General features: G+C 43.2%; 1 pseudogene; it reads left to right on the forward strand.

Moving 5' to 3' along the window:
- The first annotated feature begins 264 nt into the window (after nt 1-264).
- LOC142260656 (uncharacterized) overlaps nt 265-23568 on the forward strand; it is an 86770-nt pseudogene continuing 63466 nt past the window's right edge.

Consider the following 23568-nt stretch of genomic DNA (forward strand, 5'->3'; position numbering starts at 1 on the left):
GCATAGTGGCAAGGCTGGGGAGTAGCGAGGGGAGCGGTGGATTAAGCAGGCCGCAATGTTTAGGATAGATTGGAGGGTTGCAAGAGTGTTGGAAGGGAGGTCAGAGAGCAGGAGGTTGCAGTAGTCGAGGCGGGAGATGATGAGGGCATGTACTAATGTTTTTGCTGATTCTTGGTTAAGGAAAACACGGATTCGGGAGATATTTTTGAGTTGTAGTCTGCAGGAGGTGAAGAGGGCTTGGATGTGTGGCTTGAAGGATAAAGCATGTTATATCGTCATCTTCTCTCCATTCAGGTCCCTAAAATATCGAATCCTCTCAGTAGAGATCTTCTATAAAAGAGAATTTTCCTGATTGCCCCGTGAAGGATGGATATGGACAGGGACAAGATGGCGGAGAGGATATTACACCTCACCCTAGAGATCCTCTTCCGGCTTACTGGAGAGGTTAGAGATTCTGATGACGTCACATTACACCATTCTTATCTATGGGAATAACAGATGGACAGAACTGGAGAGGTGAGGACTCTGGAAATGTCTGGAGTGAGATTTATTACTGCGTCTCTCCATAACCAGGATTACACAGTAGTGAAGAAGACCTCTAGTGAGCGCTGTCAGGCCCCTGTGTCTGAGGGATGGGGAAGACCCCTGAGCCCAATCACGGGGCCTCCACCTCACCCCCCGATACATGAGGACATCAATGACCAGAAGATCCTAGAACTCACCTACAAGATGATTGAGCTGCTGACTGGAGAGGTGACACTGCTGGGAATGCTGGGACATTGTACAGTAACGCTATGAAGGGATCGGGGGTGACGGTATCATTGTATGTGTCAGGTTCCTATAAGGTGTCAGGACGTCACCGTCTATTTCTCCATGGAGGAGTGGGAGTATTTAGAAGGACACAAAGACCTGTACAAGGACGTCATGATGGAGGTTCCCCAGCCCCTCACATCACCAGGTAATAGACAGGACTAAATACACACGGCCTATAATTATCTGTATGTAAGGAATGAATTCAGTCCCTGTATGTGTCTCCCCAGTTCTATTTAGTAAGAGGACAACACCAGAGAGATGTCCCCGTCCTCTTCTCCCACAGGACTGTAAACAAGAAGATCCCGATGTTCCTCAGGATCATCAGGTAGATGGAGAGAAGGTGCCATGAAATCTCCCTATGATGTGTAGACGGCTGTGAAGGTCTTGTGCTCAGTCTTGTTTTATCCTCCAGTATTATATGTGTTATACTTGTGTAATGAGAGCGGTGGAGATGGCAGGATTAGAGCTGATCATAGATGGGACTTCTCCATCTGTCTGTGACTTTTACAATATTTGTTTCAGGGGGAAGATCTGACCCATATTAATACTACAGAGACATATGTGAGGGGTGATGAGCGGAGTAAAGAGGAGATTCCTACAGATAACCGCCCAGGTGAGTAGTGACCACTAAATGCAGAGAAGTCACAGATTCTTCTCAGTCATCGGCTGTGGCTGCTTTATCAGGGTTGTAGTCCGGCCATGTCAAATGGTCACCATTCTGCTGCTAGACCACCACATGCTCCTCCACCCAAAACTGTCCCCATTATTTTGAGCATTGGACGCCCTTGGAGTGAGATCTGTATCAGCCGGATCTCACAGGTAGGATCCATCCTATCCTCTGAAATTAGAAGATATTGACCCTTAGGGTAAGTTCACACAGTGCGTTTTTCGCGGCGTTTTTGCGCAGGTTTCGGGTGCATTTTTGCTCAGAAAACTGCATGACTTTGCTTCCCCAGCAAAGTCTATGAGTTTTCATTTTTGCTGTCTGCACACAGCGTTTTTTTTCATCTGCGTTTTTGTGGTGCCACAAAAACGCAGCATGTCAATTATTCCCGCGTTTTTCACTGCGCTTTTCATCCATTGAGTGCAATGGGATGTTGAAAGACGCAATGAGAAACGCAAATAGCTGCGTTTTGGTGCGTTTTGGTGCGTTTCTAAGACCAAAAATGCAGCTATAAACGCAGGAGGTGGGAAGTAAAGTGACATGTACAGGAAGAGGATTCCTTCTGTCAGTAAACACAGAAGCGTGAATCCTCCCGGTACCGTCACCGTCGCGTCCACCTCCAGTCCTGTGCATGTATGCTGCCGTGCGGCGCCATGTTCGGGCGGGAGGTGGAAGCGGCTGCGAAAGCAAAAGTGAGCAGTAGAAAAAAGAAAAAAAAAGTCATACTCACCTGTCTGCAGGGTCCCGGTGCCATGCTCGCTCCCATCTCATCTCACGGTATCGCCGCTCCAGCTGTGTGCAGACGGCCGGGACACCTCCGATAGATGCAGGACCTGGCGATGGATCACCTGATGCAGTCACCTGACGCATCAGCTGATCGTAAGTATCGCGGTGACGCGGGCGCCCGGCTGGTTTAACCTATCAGCGGATGCGTCAGGAGACTTCATCCCTGATTACCGGCAGCTCCTGCAGCGATCGGACGGGATCAGACTCCGCTCCAGGAGCTGCCGGTAATCAGCACATAAGTGAGTATTTTTTTATTTTTTTTTGCACCGATGCATCAGCTGATTGTATAAAAGCTGTTTATACAATCAGCTGATGTGTGATGTGCTTCAGCCCCTAGAACCTGACACATCATCTGATCGCTTTGCCTTCCAGCAAACCCATCAGATGATATTGGATCCGGATTGGACGGCGCGAGACCCTGACCCAGGATTACTGCGGAGGGGGGTTCTTTATTTCAATAAAGATGGAGTCACTAATTGTGTTGTGTTTTATTTCTAATAAAAATATTTTTCTGTGTTGTGTTTTTTTTTTTATCTTTACTAGAAATTCATGGTGGCCATGTCTAATATTGGCGTGACACCATGAATTTCGGGCTTAGGGCCAGCTGATAATATACAGCTAGCCCTAACTCCATTATTACCCAGCGAGCCACCCGGCATCAGGGCAGCTGGAAGAGTTGGATACAGCGCCAGAAGATGGCGCTTCTATGAAAGCGCCATTTTCTGGGGTGGCTGCGGGACTGCAATTCACAGCGGGGGTGCCCAGAAAGCATGGGCACCCTGCACTGTGGATTCCAATCCCCAGCTGCCTAGTTGTACCCGGCTGGACTCAAAAATTGGGCGAAGCCCACGTCATATTTTTTTTTAATTATTTCATGAAATTCATGAAATATAAAAAAAAGGGCTTCCCTATATTTTTGGTTCCCAGCCGGGTACAAATAGGCAGCTGGGGTTGGGGGCAGCCTGTACTTGCCTGCTGTACCTGGCTAGCATACAAAAATATGGCAAAGCCCACGTAATTTTTTTGAGGGGCAAAAAACTCCTGCATTCAGTCCTGGATGGAGGATACTGAGCCTTGTAGTTCTGCAGCTGCTGTCTGCTCTCCTGCATACACTATTGGATGGAGTATGCTGAGCCTTGTAGTTCTGCTCCCTCTGCCTCTCCCTCCAGCATACAGTCCTGTATGGAGCATGCTGAGCCTTGTAGTTCTGCAGCTGGCTGCTCTATTGCAATACACTAGTGGAGAATGAAGAACATATTGAAGAAGGAAATGACATCAGACCTTTTTTTTTTTTCAACAATCTTTAATTGCATTGTTCACTGATAAAAAACGCATAAAGACGCAGTGAGCAAAAACGCAGCAAAAAAACGCACCAAATCGCGGCAAAACGTGTGCATTTTTTGACGCGTTTTTTTGCCGCGGGTGCGTTTTTGTGTGGTTTTTGCCACAAAAACGTAGCGTCAAAAAAACGCAGTGTGTGAACCTAGCCTTAGCTGCCCAGATCTCTAATCTGCAAAGCCAAATGACAGTGTACGTAGAATGTGCAGACAACTTAGAAAATAATGGGAAGAAAAATCTTATCTGTATGGTGGACCCCTAAGAGAAAGCGGAGGGTAATGATGCTGGTGACCTCCTAGATTCTTAGTTTGGTGTCGTGTTCACCAGTTGAATAAAGATTGATTGCGCCATCTAGTATGGTGACTACAAGTTTTTGATCACTTGGCAGATTGCGGCCGGTGGTCCTTGCCCTATAAGGGTGCCCCTGATGAACCCCGGTGGGAATCTTGATCGGGGAGAAACGCGTCGGGCCTTGGTGTGGGATGTCAATCAGGACGATGGGTCATTGGACCTCCGCTTAGACTTGTAAAGGAAGCTAAGTATCACTATGATAATTATGAGAACGTTTAATACCTAATGTGATTACTTGGACCATGCCTTGTATATCCTCATTGGTTGCTCCAATTCTATTTACCTTCCATGAAGTGTCTGCATATTATCTTCTGTGAAGTATTTTTCTCCTTATTACCCTCTTGATGCCATATACTATATGGGCATATTGTACTGTCAGACCCTTGGATTGTGAAGTGTGACTGTTTTATTGCCTTACAGATCAATTGGGTTTAAATACATCTCTGAGTGTTACTGAGAATTGTGGATAACTAGTGGCCTCCCCCTTTAAGTGCTCTACAGGAGGATCCTGCTGTGTTCACGGAGGATTGGTTGGCATAATAATGGTCTTTTTACACTCTATATGCATGTCTGGGTAACACAACACTTCATGGATATAATTGGAGCTTTACCTTGCTTTGGATTTGGAGCACTCGACATTGTATTTATGGTGAATGTTACTGTCCCTTGAGGTATATTGTATAGTTACATGGTCCATCTATAACACCATTCCAACATAATTTATTGCCTAAATGTACTGTGCGTGTCTGTTTGGTTACTAAGTATTATGCAGTGCAACTTCCCCGCACTCCCCCTTTCCCAGCCCAGCTGCACTTGAGAACAGCGGAGGGAAAGAAGGGTGAGTCCTCGTTGAGTGGGGGCGCCATTGCGTTTGGTTACAGGGTGCCGACCTCCGCGGCCAGGTAGGGCCAGACTAGGTGAATACTTGGCCACACCCCTGTTGCACTGCCAAATGATTGATACGTAACTATACCTTTATCAGATATTGATTATGGGCATTTATGCTAATTGGTTTTAAATTGGACAATTGGTCGCCTTACTTAGGCCACATAGGCTATTTTTCTCTTGTTCAGTTGCCACATAATTGGTGGACTCACAAGAACCCCTCCTTTAGTGGCCAAGTATCAATTATTGGGGATCTATTGTCCCTTTTGTGTGTTTTGTTTATTTGTGGGGATTATCTGTTTTAAAATGAAACTATTAAAATTGTAATTTTAGGGGGTTTTCTTTTTGGTTTGGAGGTTAGGATTATCCCACAGTGGGTACATGGAGGCCGGGCAGCCCATCCACAGGATTTCCACAATGTAATTAGTGAAAAAAGGAAAGTAATTAACACATAAAGTTCTGATATTTTTACCTTCAAGAACCTGAAAGATATTTTCTCTCAATTCTACAAATGTCCATTATATAAGAACTTGTACTGGAGCCGTCCATTGTGGAGTCCGAGAGGCAGAAAGTAAATGATCCCAGTGTTTCTGAGACCTTTTTTCTGTGGCATATTCTACTTTTTCTTAGATGTAATGTGAGGTTGATTTGTTTTCTGTTTATTTAAAAAAAAAAAAACTGAAATTCACCAAAAATGTAAAAGAATTAGAAGTGATCAAACATTGCATTTGGATGCTCTTAAAACAAATAGTGACACCACAACATATAGTCAGTAAATAGTATTTACCGTATTCTGCTTCAATGTAAATGACTATTTTGACCCCACAGGCATTCTCTGAAAATTAGCATGGAGTGGATGTTGTAGAGTGAACATTGCAAATCTGCCATTTTAGTGCCCAACACATAGTGCCCAGCTTGTGCTCCATGAAATACGCAAACTGTAAATGTTTATGTGGGTTCTTCCCTGTGGCAATGCCATACATGTGGATAGTAACAGTGTCTGGATACACTGCAAGGCTGAGAAGCATCGAGGATATTTGGCTTTGGGATTTTGCTGGATTGGATTATGAAATCATATCTATTTATAATCAAGAGTCTTTCAGCTACAACCATTGTGGAAACCCTCCATTTCTCCACTGACGTAGTAGCTGTTTGGTATAATTTTGTCTTAGAAAATATTATTTGATGACTTATTATTCCAATATACAGGAGGCAAAATGTACAAAGAGGGTTGAACATCATGGTCTACTGGTTCCTGCTTTGAGATCTACTGTTAGATTGTAGACCTTTTTGTTTTAGTAAATAATTACAATTTATAGAAATTGTAATTTCTTTAGCTATGCTATGCTCGTGGGAGTGGACCCGCTGGGCCACAGCACTAGATCAACCAGAAAGGGCATAACTAAGTGACTACCTTGTCTTCACTGATGGTGAGGATAGGTTTGTGCTGGACGGAAGGCTTGCAAGCGGATATCCACTGACTGCAAGTAGATCAGGATTCGGTTTTGTTCCCATTGATGGACAATCTCTTGCTGCATACCTGTGAGCTTTGGAGTTCTGGAGCCAGTGGGATCCATCGCCTGAGCAAACTGTTATGCTTGCCAGTGCTTACGGGAGTGTGCCCATTGGGCCGCAGCAACGTCTCAACCAGGAGGGGCATTTCTAAGCGGCTACCTCAGCTTCACTAGAGCCTTTGATGGTGAGGATAGGCTTGTTTTGGAAGGTGGATGCCAGGTGCTACTCTAGGGAGTCCTGGTACTGCAGCAGCTGACCCCAAGGGTCATGGATTGGATTCTGACAGTCACTGATGTGGTTGGGTGAAGATTTGATGGCTAGTATAAGCAGGTGCAGTGGATACAGCTGATAAGACAGGTGCAGCAGATACGGCAGGCACACCTAGTATAGATAGATGCAGCAGGTTTCCTGGTCACAGCGGATACTAGGATACAGACACATATATGCACACACAGCATAAGAACCAGCAAATGGAACAGGAACTGCCAACTAGCAACATGTATCTAAGGATAGACTATGTTGCCCAGGGACCTCCCATAGGGGAAGGATGCCTTAAATACCTAGTGCCTCTTGAACATAAGTTGAGAGGCACTTCCAGGTTAGGGTACACTTTAAGAGGTGCACGGATGCCTTAAGCATATCCCAGGATACCTGCCTGGCATGTGCACATCCATGGACCAATATATAGCTCTTTATTTGTGTATATTGAGTTTGTTTGATTATTTTTTAGTACTCATCTAGTGGACCACTGTCCCCTTGGGTTAAATAATCTACTCAATTATTGTTTGTGTTTTTTTGATTATTTTGTTATACATTTATTGGCTCCTTAGTCACCATATTTAACAACATTTGGTATTGTCAGAGATGTCAGAATACTAGGGAGCTATTGGTTATGTGTACCCAGTCTGGGTTTTTAATGTAATAGGATTAAAAGTTAAATTTTAGCCTCTTAATTTGCCGTTCACATCCTGGAAGATGGTAGCAGGGACTGGGGACATGGAAGCCACCATTGGACGGCTGGAAAGGTAAGTATGCGGGGATGCCGGTAAACATGTTACAAGCTATTTTATACATTATATCGTTAAATTTGAATATATTATTAAAAATATTTTTTATTCTTGGCAGATTACTGTAGGAGATTAGAGGCACAACTGACATCTTCAATTTTTAAATCAGATGATCTTGATATCACACAAGATATAACTGAAATGAATGCTACTATTCCAGATATACCATCATCCCTTCACAGCAAAGATCTATCATCTGATTCTTTTAAACAAGTCCAATCTTTTGGTTTATCACAGTCTATTAAGAATAATAAAAGTCACAAAAGAGGCATTACAAATCAAAGTGCTCTGACAGCAAAGAAGTCATTTTCAACTTCAGAATATGGAAAAATCCATAAAAAAATTCACACAGGAGAGAAAAGATTTTCTTCAGAGTCAGTTATGTTCCACAGAACTCACACAGGGGAGAAGCCCTATTCATGCTCAGAATGTGGGAAATGTTTTACACATAAATTGCACTTTGTTACACATCAGAGAACTCACACAGGGGAGAAGCCATATTCATGTTCCGAATGTGGGAAATGTTTTAACCAAAAATCACATCTTGTTAGACACCAGAGAATTCACACAGGGGAGAAGCCTTTTTCATGTGCAGAATGTGGGACATGTTTTGATCGTAAATCCAATCTTGTTATGCATCAGAGAACTCACACAGGTGAAAAACCTTTTTCATGTTCAGAATGTGGGAGATGTTTTGTACGTAAATCAAGTCTTGTTTTACATCATAGAACTCACACAGGGGAGAAGCCTTTTTCATGTTCAAAATGTGGGCAATGTTTTTCAGGTAATTCAAGTCTTGCTAAACACAAAAGAATTCACACAGGGGAGAAACCCTTTTCATGTCCAGAATGCGGGATATTTTTTTCAAATAAATCATGTCTTGTTAAACATCAGAGGACTCACACAGGAGTGAAGCCTTTTTTATGTTCAGAATGTGGGAAATGTTTTGCAGTTCAATCAAATCTTGCTAAACACAAAAGAATTCACACAGGGGAGAAACCCTTTTCATGTTCAGAATGTGGGAAACGTTTTGCAGTTCAATCAACTCTTGTTAAACACAAAAGAATTCACACAGGGGAGAAACCCTTTTCATGTTCAGAATGCGGGAAATATTTTGTAAATAAAGCAAGTCTTGTTATACATCCTAGAAATCACACACAGGTGAAGCCATTTTCATGTTCAGAATGTGAGAAATGTATTGCACGTCAATCACATCTTGCTAAACACCATAGAAATCACACAGGGGAGAAACCCTTGTGATTAGAATGAAGGAAATACTTTACACACAAGTGCATCATTTTAAACATCAGAAAACAAACAAGGGTTGGAGCCATTATCATACCTAGAAGGTGAGAAATGTTTTACTTGAAATTTATAATTTGGTGACCACTAAAAAAAATTCACATCGGGAGAAATCCTATACAGTCTTGTTCATCGTTATTGGAACCCATGAAGTTTAAGTACATGATATAATGTGGAATATCTCCTGAAAAAACTGAATCAAGTAAAACAGTTTTTTTTTTATAGAGCATTCATGTTAAATACAAAAGAGCACATGATAAACAAAAATTTAAAACATAAAACAATGGGAAGGAAAAGTTAAAAAACATAAAGCTGTTGTTACACTGGTATTGGCACCCTTTACATTAACTTAGTATGGAAACACATTTTGACTCACATGTGGTAAATTTCAAATGAGAATCACCTGTGATAAATTGTCAGTGCCCGTGTGACATGAATTAGCCAATGAATAATGACTTTAGTATTTTAAAAAGCCACATATTAGGCCCTGTTCTTTTCTCACAATGGTGAAGACAAAGGAGCTGTCTGAGGACATCAAAACTGCTATTAATTGCAAACACAAGACTTCCAAAGGGTGTAAGGCCATCTCCAAAGACCTTGGTATCCCAGTTTCAACAGTGTGCAATGTTATTAAGAAGATTGCCAAGCATGAAACCATCAAGAGCCTCCCTGGGCATGGGGAAGAGAGGAAAATTTACAAGAGATGTATTTGAAGGTTGGTGCAAATAGAGGAAAAACCACCTTGTCAAACATTCAAAGACCTGAAGGACAACTTGGAACATTCTGGGATAATGGTTTCAACAAGTACCATACGCCACATACTAAACCAAGCAGAGCTTTTTGGGCAAAGCCAAGGAAGGAACCATTGCTGAAGAAAAAACATAAAAAGGAAAGACTGATCTTTGCCAAAAGTATATTGAGAAACTGCACTCCTTCCGGGAAAATGTTCTGTGGACATATGATACAAAAATAGACCTTTTAGGCATTGCAAAGCAACAGTTTGTTTGTAGATGGTGCAATGAAGCTTTTAAGGAAAATAACACCCTAACAACCTCTAAGCATGGTGGAGGATCCATAATGCTATGGGGTTGCTTTGCTGCGTCTAGTACTGGAGGCCTTGACCGTATCACAGGAATCATGAACTCAGAGAATTATCAAGAAATTTTAGAGCAAAATGTGCTACTGACTGTAAGAAAACTTGGGTCCTCCAGCAAGACAATGACCAAACAGCACATATTCAAAAGTATACAGGAATGGTTGAAAAAGAAAAAATAGACTTTTAAAATGGCCAGCAATGAGTCCTGACCTCAATCCCATTGAAAATCTTTGGGGTGAGCTGAAATTCGCCATTGGGAGAAAGAACCCTGCAAACATTCAAGAGCTTGGCCAAACTATAAGGGAAGAGTGCGAGAAAATACCAGAGGAGAGGTGCAAGAAGCTTATAGATGGCTACAAGGAACGTTTGGAGGCTCATCAATGCCAAAGGGTGTGCAACCAAGTATTAATTAGGGGTGCAACCAAGTATTAATTAGGGGTGTAACCAAGTATTAATTAGGGGTGCAACAAAGTATTAATTAGGGGTATAACCAAGTATTAATTAGGGGTGTAACCAAGTATCAATTAGGGGTGTAACCAAGTATTAATTAGGGGCTTTTATTGTTGCACATGCTGTTTATTCTGTTTCTTCTTTGAAATTCCAACATGTAAGTGACAATGTTTTATTGTTGCATTACTTTTTGGACCACTAATTAAAAAATCCTGAGGATATAACTTTAGTACAATTCCATTTATTTCTAAAGATATTGTGCAGTGTATGAAAAAAATGAAAAGGTGCCAATAATGGTGAGCAGCAGTATATATGGCAAACTGAAGAAGAAAACACAGAAGAGACAATGTAAAGACAAGAAAGTAAAGAAAAAAGGGAAATTACGCTAGAAGTTACATTAGAATTATATACAGTTACTAATAGACGTCTGTTTTCTAAAAATAAAATACAAAGCAATATTCCATGTGCATTGTGCATTTCTCATTGTTATATATTTATATATTCACTTTATGTACATATGTATAGTAACCTTCCCCCCAAAATACCCAACATTCCTCCTCCCTCTTCTTCCTAACTCCCAAACTCAGCGATCTGCCATTCATTACAGTTACTTTCAGCGCACAATCTCCATGTCTGAACAATATTTAGATAATATGACCTCTTTGTCCTTTTCTTTCCTTTCCTCGGCTGTTTATTTCTCCACACAATGTCCTTGATTACATTTTCTATGATTTTAAATTCTTTTTTTAATCCAAATTTTATTTAGAGTGCACAACAAAAATGGTGGGATGAAGTATTATATTAATGATTTTTTTTTTTAACAAAAATTACAGTAAAATGCCCCTCTTCCATTTCCACAGTTTCCCAATCCGTAATGCTTGTGTAAGATTATACAGAGACGACATGTACAAAAATATTAGGGGTACAGCGACATCACATATGTTATGCAGAAGAATAGCGCTGTCTCCATAGTCTTTATACAATGACTTATAGATCAGACAAGCTCCTCATATTTAGGCAGTTTCTGTTACTCAGACTTTTTTTGTATGAATAAGATCAGTGAGTCTTATTATACTGAGTAGAGAAGCTCCAGGGACAAAGACCCCGCCTCGTACTGACACGCTGGAAGCCCAAAGTCTCCAGCCCCGGGGCCCAGATTCCCTCATTTTTGGCTCCTGCTTTTCTTTTAGAATAAATCCCCTTCTCATACTATCCTGTAGTAATGACTTTGTTAATCACGTTTTGTCAGAGGGTCATCTGAATCCATCTAAATGTTATCAATTTATGTGTAAGAAACAATAAATGTCTTAACGCAGTTTTCCCATGTGTGTTTGTGGCGCCCCTGTGGCTTCAGGCACCACAGGATACTGCACCTTACTTTGAGTGTAGTACCTATATTGGGTCTAACGAAGGTCGATGCCAGTTACACCACAAAAACACACACTTACACGGTAGGTTGCTCTCCCCAATGGGGAGTGGGCCAGAGTCGGGTCAAAGTAGGGGGTCACTACATCGGTTGGGTTTATAGGACGCCACTGCACCAGGGGCTCCCCTGATCCACTGAACAAGGACCCAGGGTCAGGGATAGGCAGCCATCAGGGGAAGTTAGGAGCACACGGGAGGGAAACAGGTTGACCTAGTGAGAGCAGTGAACCAGCCGGTGGCCGCGGCTGGGGGCATCAGCTTCCTGAACCGACAACACACGCAATGGTGAGTGTAGCTGCAGACACAGAGCTGAGCGGACGTGCTGGACAGCAGCTCCGTGAGCCAAAGAGTCTACACACGGTCGCTGGAGTGAAGCAGGTGGCTGCTTCCACAGGACAGACTCTTCGGGGTACAGACCCCAGGGCAGATATACTTTAATTTATCTATCAATTCTGCAAGGGTCACGGGAACTGGCTTGAAAGCCACCAGAGCTGTCTCATTTTCCTGGAGCCAAATAGCAAATAGGATCCGGGCCCGAAGTCTTCGGCTAGCTCCACATCGCTACCGCACTATCAGCATACAGGACGGGACACTTAACTGACACCGGGATCCTGAAGTGCTTCACGCCATGGGGATCCGATACTTAGTGCATCAAAGGAGGAAGGGCTCATCGGCTGTGACACTGGTATATCGACCTTCTACAGATCCAGAATCGGCTGGAGCCCATTGTGGCAGGGACCTGTACTCTGGGGCAGCACTAAGACGAACTGTGAGTAAAATATCTGGAACCGAAGCCCCTGCCTCTGCCTCTCATTTTTCCGGCACTAAACGCTGCGGCGCCATCGGGGACTACCACCACCACCGTCCCTGTTCGCCATAATTTTCCCGGGGTAATCCCGCTCCACCTGCGGGCAGCAACACCATCCTGGCTGCGACCCTGACCATCAGCCCTGGAGAGCAGCACTCGCAGTGGCGGCCCTTCCCTGGCCGCGTACCGCAGGTGGCATCACGATCATCTAGAGACTTTCCTCACCCGTCATCCCCATCCTCATCCACCAACTACCACCTCCATCCTTCCTACCACCCTCCCTTTCTGTACGCCTCGGGGAAATGGAACCGGACCAGGCCACCCCGTGATGACACAGAGGATCTGCACCCCTGACCCGGCAACGAGTAGGTTAAACACACCTGCCCCATGGGGCGATGCATGTCCAGTGTAAGTTCTTCTATATTCCCTTATATAAAACTTTGGTGTCTCCGACCAAACCTGCTTATTATGATTTTACAATTGTAATAATTTACTCCAAATAAGTAATTATACTCCGTAGCCTGTGTATAAGATCCGCAGCTTCCGCTCAGCACTTCCCACCTTTTGGCCTCTGTACGTATGCCGACCTTGTGAAGGAACAGAGGGTCATATATCCACTATGGATGAGTTATAGTTCTGACAGTCTACAACAGGGGTCTCAAACACGCGGCCCGCGGGCCGCATGCGGCCCCTCAGGCTGCTTCGTGCGGCCCCCAGGCCCGTGCCCCTGGTCACTGTCGCGGCAGGTGCAGGGGCCGCAGCCACTGTCTGTGCTTTATGTCAGATGAATTTGTTGCTGGTGCTGCGCTCTGGCGCCGACAATACAATCATCTGACATAAATCACTGACAGTGGCACTGCACCGGCCGCGATAGTGACCGGGGGCACGGGCCTGGGGGCCGCACGAAGCAGAGATGAGGCAGCGCGGGACAGGTGAGAAGAATGGTGTGTGTGTGTGTGTGTTGGACATTAACCCCTTAGCGACCTATGACGTACTGGGCACGTTATGGCTCCCTGGTACTTAAGGACCCATGACGTACCCAGTATGTCACGGCGAAATCGCAGCCCCGGTGGCTAGTGGCTGCAAATACCTTAGATTCGGGGAGGAGAGGACCTCTGGAGGGGTGGTGTCTCCTCCCCGGATCTACGGAGGCTGTGATTGGCTGACGAACGCCGCTCAGCCAATCACAGCCACTAATGTTTCAGCCATTGAAAATCGCTGAAACATTGAAATCCAGCCAAGATCAGCGCAGCTGTAGCCCTGATCATTGGCTGGAGCTGGGTGACCTGTGTTTCACCCGCCCCCAGCTCTGATTGGAGAGACCGGCCTTGTGACCGATCTGTCCAATCACTGTGGATCTGGGGCCGCAGACCACTCCCCTCAGCTTCACTCCAGCGTCTGTGGAAGGTGAGTGGAGCTGCTGACCCATTACTACAGGATGGGGACACAGTGCGCACATTACTATGAGATGGGGATAAGGCTGGGGACATTACTATAGGATGGGGACATTACAAGGATGGGGACATTACGATAGGATAGGGACTAGGATGGGCACAGTACTATAGGATAGGGACTAGGATGGGCACATGACTATAGGATGGGGACAAGGTGGGCACAGTACTATAGGATAGGGACTAGGATGGGCACATGACTATATAATGGGGACAAGTCTGGGGACATTACTATAGGATAGGGATTAGGATGGGCACAGTACTATAGGATAGGGACTAGGATGGGCACATGACTATAGGATGGGGAAAAGGTGGCCACATTACTGTAGGATAGGGACATTACTACAAGGGGACTAGGATGGGAAACATTACTATAGAATAGGGATAATGCTGGGGACATTACTAAAGGATGGGCTCATTACTATAGAATTGGGACAGTACTATAGGATGGGGACATTGCTACAAGGGGATAAGGATGGGGAACATTACTATAAGATGGGGACAAGGATGGACATTATTACTATAGATTGGGAACATTACTATAGGATGGGGACAAGGATGAGCACATTACTGTGGGATCGGGACGAGGATGGGGTACAATACTACAAGGGGACAAGGATGGGCACATTACTGTGGGATGGGGCACAATACTACAAGGGGACAAGGATGGGCACGTTACAACAATATGGGGAACATTACTAAAAGATGTTGGTCAAAATTTCTATATAGTGCTAATTGTAAGGCTATTAGTTACAAGAAAGGAATAAAATGTAAAAAAAAAAAAAAAAAAAGTTTACATTTAAACAAAGAATGTGCACGTTTGCTATAATGAACAAGTGAAAATGTTCAAAATCAAAATCAGTGATCCCAAGCTGTGTAAAAAAAAATAAAATATATATATATATATATATATATATATATATATATATATATGGTACCAATAAAAATGTCACTTTGTCCTGCACAGAATGCGCCCCCCCCCAAATATTTTTTTTCCTCTGTGCGGCCCATACACCCAGCAGAGTTTGAGACCCCTGGTCTACAATGTCCACTAGGGATATAGATCTGACCCCTTCAAGGATCCTTGTCCATTGATCGTCAGTAACAGTTCAATGTCCCTTTCCCATTTACACATAATAAAAGTGGATAATTTTCCACATATTTGGCTAGAGCCACTTTATAAAGTCCAGAAATCTCCCCAGACATTCTCCGTGAATTAGATTTTGTGCTCCGCATCATGTCTGACCGCAGTTCTAGTTCTTTAATTCTATCTTGTGTAATAAAAACTTCATACAGGATCAGACCTGAATATATTGATGACAACATCTATGAGGAGGATAAATTCTTCTAATTGCTGAAACGAGCAGAAATCATTATTGGACAATGGGTGGCTGAGTCTCGTAATACCTGATGAGATCCATTTCTCACCCATCTAGATGTAGGGATTCAGGAAGGGTCGGATTGTTCCCCACAGATGTATAAAAAGTGCGGCCTTTATCTCCTCAGGGTTTTATTTTAGATCACATTTAACCTTTTCACGACATATGATGTACTGGGTAGAGATAGATGAAGTCAGGTTCATCTCTGCTATCTGCCACTGGCAGCGATCGCTGCACATGTCAGCTGATTTGAACAGCTGACATGTGCGGGTATGAGGCACGAGTGGATTCGCTACCCTGTTATGCCTGTTAACCCCTTACAGCGCGCTGTATATGCTTGCCATGGTAAACATTCACATACACGGCGCCATTAGAAGTCACGTAATGTGACCACGTGGATCCGATGGTTGCCATGGTAGCACAGGGTCATGTGATGACTCCTGTAGCTATCATGGATCAGTTCCTCTTACAGCCGGCAGAGGGGAGAGCAGCTTTTGTGCAGATCAGAGCAATGCTGCTCTGATCTACAAGAAACAATCAGCGCTCAGACAGCTGATCTTTACAGTCTTCTAGGGGGACTAGTAAAATAAAAAAAGTTTTAAAAAATTAAAAATAAATAACAAAAACCTAAAAATTCTAATCACCCCCAAAAAACCTAAAAATTCTAATCACCCCCATTCGCCCCATTGAAAGTTAAAGGGTTAAAAAAATAAAAACATACACATATTTGGTATCGCCGCGTTCAGAAACGACCGATCTATCAAAATATAAAATCAATTAATCTGATCGGTAAGCGGTGTAGCGGCAAAATAATTCTAAACGACAAAATTACATTTGCGCAAATTTTGCACAAAATGTGATCAAAACTGCGCTTCGGCGCAAAAATGGTACCGTTAAAAACATAAGCTCAAGATGCAAAAAATAAGCCGTCACTGAGCCATAGATCCCGAAAAATGAGAATGCTATGGATCATGGAAAATGGCGCAAGAAGTGCGCCTTTTTTGTGACAAATGTCTGAAGTTTTTTTAACCCCTAAGATAAAAATAAACCTATACATGTTTGGTGTCTACAAACTCGTACCGACCTGAGGCATCACACCGACACATCAGTTTTACCATATAGTGAACACTGCATGATTGTTTTTGGGATAGTTTATTCGCAATCTCAAGTTTTTTGCACTTGGAGATTTTTGCTGCTTTACAGTACATTATATGGTAAAACTTACGGTTTCATTTAAAAATAGAACTTGTCCCGCAAAAAATAACCCCTTATATGGCAAGATTGACAGAAAAATGAAAAAGTTCCGGCTCTCGGAAGAAGGGGAGCAAAAAAAAAAAATAGCGGTGAAGGGGTTAAACACAATTTCTTTCACACAATGATTTTTTTCTTTACACTTTTGTAACGACCGTTGCAGGTTGAAGTCTCCAAAGGAAAAGGAGGCAGAAGAAATATCTCAGGAGGTATAAATACATGGAATACAGGTATAACATACAAAGGTTAGCGTGTAAGACAAGGTCTGAAGGAAGAAGAGATGGGGACAGGCAAACATCAGAGTAATAATGTCTACCATGGGACAAAGCTATATAGACCCATCATAATATGCACATATATACACCCACAATAAATGAAGGAAAGGTAGAAGCAGCGTGCAACATATACAGCAGTAATACTAAAGTTATGGAGACATATGTGTATAAGTATCCACTAAGTATTAGAGTATGTATAGAGTATCCAGGAGAAATAGAGAGGAGCGTACAATAATACTAATGTAAAGAGTCCATAGATGTAGATATAACCATACATTGCAGCAAAGAACAGGGAGATATCCCTAATCTATATGGGGCCATAGTAATAATCCCTTTAGTAACACTTATCATGTAAGGCAGAGTGATAGTTGTGTTTCACCGCACCCTAACGAGCGTTTCACCCTTTTTTTTTTTTTTTTTTGGTTTGCATTTTTTTTATTAACATATTAAAAAAAGAAATACAAGGAATAAGGGAGGAATTAGGGAAAGGGAAAACAGGAATAGACATAAAGGAAAAAAGGAAAAACCAACAGTTAAGTGTCGCCTTTATGGCCAATGCTTCAAAAGTATTACCATCAAACGTTTTGTCACCAACGTACTTGGAACAACAAAAACAATAATATACATGAGAAATAATAATCATTACATGTCAGGAGGCTAAGTTATATGCAGACTAGGCATAAATGTTTCCGCCCATAAAGACCATCTCAATTTGTATCTCAAAGAGTTCTTTTCTTTCAATGCAAAACTATACTCGTATGAATTATGTGATGATATCCATTCAATTATTTCTATTATGGAAGGTGCCTCTACCTGTCTCCATTTTGAAGCAATAAGATGTTTTATCACGAGTAGAATATAGCAAATTATGTGTCTGCATGGGTCTTTAAACTCTTCTATACCAATTAACAATAGTGCCAGTTGGGGGGAGAGAATGAAACTGTGATGTAACTTTATTTATTAGATCACACACATCTTCCCACATCTTTTTTAAAGCTGGACAACTCCAAAAAATATGCAAAATAGACCCATTTTCTCCACACTCTCTCCAGTACGAAGGAGAGTTAGATACGGACATTTTGTGTAGCTTTTGAGGAGTAAAATACCAGCGTGAAAGCACCTTAAAGTAAGTTTCTTGCAACGTGGCGCAGGAAGTGTTAGATAATGTTAAATTCAATGATTTTTGCCACTGTTCCAATTGAAAAGTCTGGTTTCACCCTTTCTTTGTTAAAGGGTTGTGTCAAAAAAAGGGAATTGGTTTGGTATACGTAGACCTGCTAGTGGCCAGCAACCGATTATCAGTGGAAGCGTCATAAGGGTAAGTCACATGGCCGGCAGCCAAATAGTGGAAGTGTCATGAGGGTACATTTTTGAAAACTGGGGAAAGGAAATAAGTTCCATAAAAACAAAAAAACATTTCAAAGAGATCTCAATAACTATGAAACTCATAAGGTCTTCTGATGGCAACACCCCCCCATCTAGAAGTTCATCCATAGCGTCACTTTTTCTCTTGAAAGTGGATCATCTAAAATTGACATCAGAATAAGGACAGACGAACTGATGTGATTACAACAAGATCAGTTGGGAGACATAAATACCATGTTGTAGCGACCTGTCTTCAGAAGATTAGACTGGAAGCCCATCTCCAGGTAGTAAACCTTTCCATGCACCTCAGATCAGCTTTTTCTTTAAAGGTCTGACATTCTCTCCTTCCAAAACCTTAGACACGTTCACAGCTATAACAGATGTCCATCCTTTCCGCAGAAAATTGCTTTTAAAGAGGAGCCATTAGAAGTCTGAGAGTAATGAAATCGTCAATACAACTCAAGAGAAAGAACCAGTAACCATTTTGGAGTCTCTCCTGTTAGAACAATCAGACTCCTAGCGGGTAAATATTTTGCTAATCACCTATATAAAAAAGAAAAAGTTCCTATCTCTATCTATACATTAATTAGACAGGAGGTGCACAAAACGTAATTTCAGTGTAACACATTTCAATTTAACCTTTTAATTTCCAGAACGTGTTTATGGATAGCAATAGTACAATGAAAAAATACTTTCTCTAATGCCTATACATACACCACCTGAGTAAATACATATGGAGAAATAACCATGTCAAAACTGTTCTCACCCACAAAGCTCTCCACAGTACGGCTCCCCCCTACATCTCCACCCTCCTCTCTGTCTATCACCACAAAGCTCTTCACAGTGCGGCACCCCCCTACATCGCCACCCTCCTCTCTGTCTATCACCACAAAGCTCTCCACAGTGCGTCACCCCCCTACATCTCCACCCTCCTCTCTGTCTATCACCACAAAGCTCTCCACAGTGCGGCACCCCCCTACATCTCCACCCTCCTCTCTGTCTATCACCACAAAGCTCTCCACAGTACGGCTCCCCCCTACATCGCCACCCTCCTCTCTGTCTATCACCACAAAGCTCTTCACAGTGCGGCACCCCCCTACATCTCCACCCTCCTCTCTGTCTATCACCACAAAGCTCTCCACAGTGCGGCACCCCCTACATCGCCACCCTCCTCTCTGTCTATCACCACAAAGCTCTCCACAGTGCAGCACCCCCCTACATCTCCACCCTCCTCTCTGTCTATCACCACACCCAGTCGCTACGCTCTGCAAAAGACTTTCGACTAACATCCACACTAATTCGAACCTCCCACTCCCAAATCCAAGACTTCTTCAGAGCTGCACCAAACCTCTGGAACGCTCTACTCCAAGAAGTTAGGACGAATCACAACTTACTCAGCTTCAGACGCACCCTAAAAACGCATCTTTTTAGGGCGGCCTATCACACTCCCTAGCCAAACTAATTTCACCTAATCCTCCCACAACGTCTCAGAAAATAACCCCACGTCAAACTCCATGGCACCCAAATGCATCTCAAGGCCCTGGCCAACTGGTCCAGGAACCCATTATCTATCCCCCATTTTCTTGATATGGCTGGATTGTCATTGTAAATAAGCACTTGTACCTTGCCCCCCCCCATCTCATTGTAGATTGTAAGCTCTCACGAGCAGGGTTGTCTTTTTTCCATTTAAATATTGTATTTTCTATAACTCTTACTTGTTTGTATATGATCCTCCAGAATTGTAAAGCGCTGCAGAATATGTTGGCGCTATAAAAATAAAGATTATTATTATTCTTATCATATTATTATTAAAACTGATATAAAAACAATGATGATAATTCCACTAGTTCATTACTTTTATCTGTAATTGACATTAAATAATAAAACATGAATAAATCTGTGTCCACCATTAATAATCCGCATTAATGTGATATGTTACACTGAAATTATATTTTGTGCACCTCCTGTCTAATTAATGTATTTAGTGCACCTGTTATGTTAACATATACAGCGCATGGCAAAAGTATTCAGCCCCTTTGAATTTTTCAACCTTTTCCCACATTTCAGGCTTCAAACATAAAGAGAAAAATGTTAATGTTATGGGGTGAAGAATCAACAAGTGGGACACAATTGTGAAGGTGACCGATATTAATTGCATATTTTAAACTTTTATAATAAATAACTGAAAATTGGGGCGTGCAATATTATTCATCCCCTTTAAGTTAATACTTTGTAGCGCCACCTTTTGCTGCGATTACAGCTGCAGTTACTTGGGGTATGTCTCTATCAGTTTTGCACATGGAGAGGCTGAAATTCTCGCCCATTCTTTGTAAACAGCTGGAGCTGAGTGAGGTTGGATGAAGAGCGTTTGTGAACAGCAGTTTTCAGCTCTTTCCACAGATTCTCGATTGGGTTCAGGTCTGGGCTGTGACTTGGCCATTTTAACACCTGGATATGTTTATTTGTGAACCATTCCATTGTATATTTTGCTTTATGTTTGGGATCATTGTCTTCTTGAAAGACAAATCTCCGTCCCAGTCTCAGGTCTTTTGCAGACTCCAACAGATTTTCTTCAAGAATGGTCCTGTATTTGGCTCCATCCATCTTCCCATCAATTTTAACCATCTTCCCTGTCCCTGCTGAAGAAAAGCTGGCCCAGACCATGATGTTGCAACCCCATTTGACAGTGGGGATGGTGTGTTCAGGGTGATGAGCTGTGTTGCTTTTATGCCAAACATATCGTTTGGCATTGCGCCTGTTACGGGGGCTGTCTGATTATAAAAACCAAAGGGATATCAGACAGTCAGGGTCCACTGTGCAAAGTCTCTGCTGCAGACTATGGCAGAGGATAAGGGGTATCTTGTACTATGGAAGCAGTACTGACACTGATACGTCTCAGTGACACTAGAGCCAATCACGGCGTGTACTGTTAAAGTCACAGCGACTACCGTATTTAGCATTAACGTAAAAGGGATAGGTTAATGAGTGAGGAAGAGTTTATAAGTGTGCCACTGTAAATAGTAATAGCACATACCTCTGTTAAACTCACAGAGGCATATAGTTAGGAAATAAAGCAATTCCTCCCTTACTCGGAGGGTGTGTGGTATGGTCTCTGTTAATGATCACAGAGACAAAAGCAGTGAGTATGAAATGGCACCTACATAGGTCTGTTCCTCTAGTGGTGCCAGGAGACGGACAGCAGCGTAAGCCGCACAAAGCTCCTACCTGCATTCGCTCCACTAGTGTGTGAGGACACGAACCACTAGATATGGCACCTGCCTAGGTCCGCTCTTCTAGTGGTGTAAAAGAGACGGACAGCAGCGTAAGCCGCACAAAGCTCCTACCTGCGTTCGCTCCACTAGTGTGCGAGGACACGAACCACTAGATATGGCACCTGCCTAGGTTCGCTCCACTAGTGGTGCAAAAGAGACGGACAGCAGCACAAGCCGCACAAAGCTCCTACCTATGTTCGCTCCCCTAGTGTGCGAGGATACGAACAACTGCCAGACGCAGTATAAGGAACGTTACCCTAGCGGTAACGTCCACCTACGAGTAGAATCACAAGGCCCAGCCGGACCATGTGCCTCAGGCACCTGCCTATGTCCGCTCCACTAAGATGTAAGGATACGGACTGCAGTCGAAGCTGTAAGGTACAAGAACGCTACCCTGCCGGTAGCGCTCACCTAGCATAGACAGAGAGATGCCTAGAGGGACGTGCACAGAGCGTCTACTCTCATGCATGAACCAAGTGGACTGAGCGCCGGGCGGCGTGCGTCAGAGTCTTATATAGACTCTGTGCCTCATCCAAGATGGAGGACACCAGAGCCAATCCGCTGCCAGAACGACAGCAATGACGTCACGCTGGCCTATCACCGAGCAAAGCGTCACAAACACATGACCAGCGACCAATCGGCATAGAAGGTGTCAGAGACATGTGACCACGTGTCACAAGCACATGACCAGCGGCCAATCAGCTTAGAAGGTGTCAGAGACATGTGACCTCGTGTTAGCGATGATGTCACCCGCACATGTGCAATGGCTCCAAGATAGGACTTAGTCTCCAGCGCTTGCACATGTGCAGTAGCAAGAAATCCGAACATAGTCTCCAGTGCTCGCACATGTGCAGTAGCAAGAAATCCGAACATAGTCTCCAGTGCCACAGCAACCATAACAGCGCCCAAATAGTTCGATTTTGGTTTCATCTGACCAGAGCACCTTCTTCCACATGTTTGGAGCGTCTCCCAGGTGGCTTGTGGCAATCTTTAAACAACACTTTGTATGGATATCTTTGAGAAATGGCTTTCTTCTTGCCACTCTTTCATAAAGGCCAGATTTGTGCAGTGTACGACTGATTGTTGTCCTGTGGACAGACTCTCCCACCTCAGCTGTAGATCTCTGCAGTTCATCCAGAGGGATCATGGGCCTCTTGGCTGCATCTCTGATCAGTCTTCTCCTTGTTTGAGATGAAAGTTTGGATCAACGGCCGGGTCTTGGTAGATTTGCAGTGGTATGATATTAATTCCATTTCAATATGATCGCTTGCACAGTGCTTCTTGGGATGTTTAAAGTTGTGGAAATCTTTTTGTAACCAAATCCGTCTTTAAATTTCTCCACAACAGTATCATGGACCTGCCTGTTGTGTTCCTTGGTCTTCATGAGGCTATCTGTGTATTAAACAGAAAATTTAGACTATCACACAGCAGGTGCATTTATACGGAGACTTGATTACACACAGGGGGCTTATATTTATCATCAGTCATTTAGGACAACATTGGATCATTCAGAGATCCTCAATGAACTTCTGGAATGAGTTTGCTGCACTGAAAGTAAAGGGGCCAAATAATATTGCATGCCCCAATTTTCAGTTTATTCTTTTTTACAAAAGTTTAAAATAAGCAATAAATTTTGTTCACCTTTCACAATTGTGTCCCACTTCTTGTTGATTCTTCACCAGAACATTAATATTTTTATCTTTATGTTTGAAGCCTGAAATGTGGGAAAAGGTTGAAAAATTCAAGGGAGCCGAATACTTTCGCAAGGCACTGTAGATTCTAGATGTCCGGGGGTTGATTCTGTTATTCAGCATCTGGGGAAGTTTGGAGGGAGGTCCAGTGGAAAATTGGGCTCAGGGTTGCCAGAAGGGATATGTGGATAGGAGACGTTCCATGGGGCCAGTCTTTCAGGTAGGGGATAAGGTGTGGTTTTCCACCAGGAACATCGAGCTTAGGACCCAGTTTGGCAGATGGGACTTTAAGTTTATTGATCCTTATGAGATTATTGAGGTGGTTAACCCAGTTGCTTTTCGGTTGCATCTTACTCAGTCTCTACGTATTCCCAATGTTTTTCA

Source organism: Anomaloglossus baeobatrachus, unplaced genomic scaffold (genome assembly GCF_048569485.1).
Source record: "Anomaloglossus baeobatrachus isolate aAnoBae1 unplaced genomic scaffold, aAnoBae1.hap1 Scaffold_154, whole genome shotgun sequence".
Lineage (NCBI taxonomy): Eukaryota > Metazoa > Chordata > Amphibia > Anura > Aromobatidae > Anomaloglossus > Anomaloglossus baeobatrachus.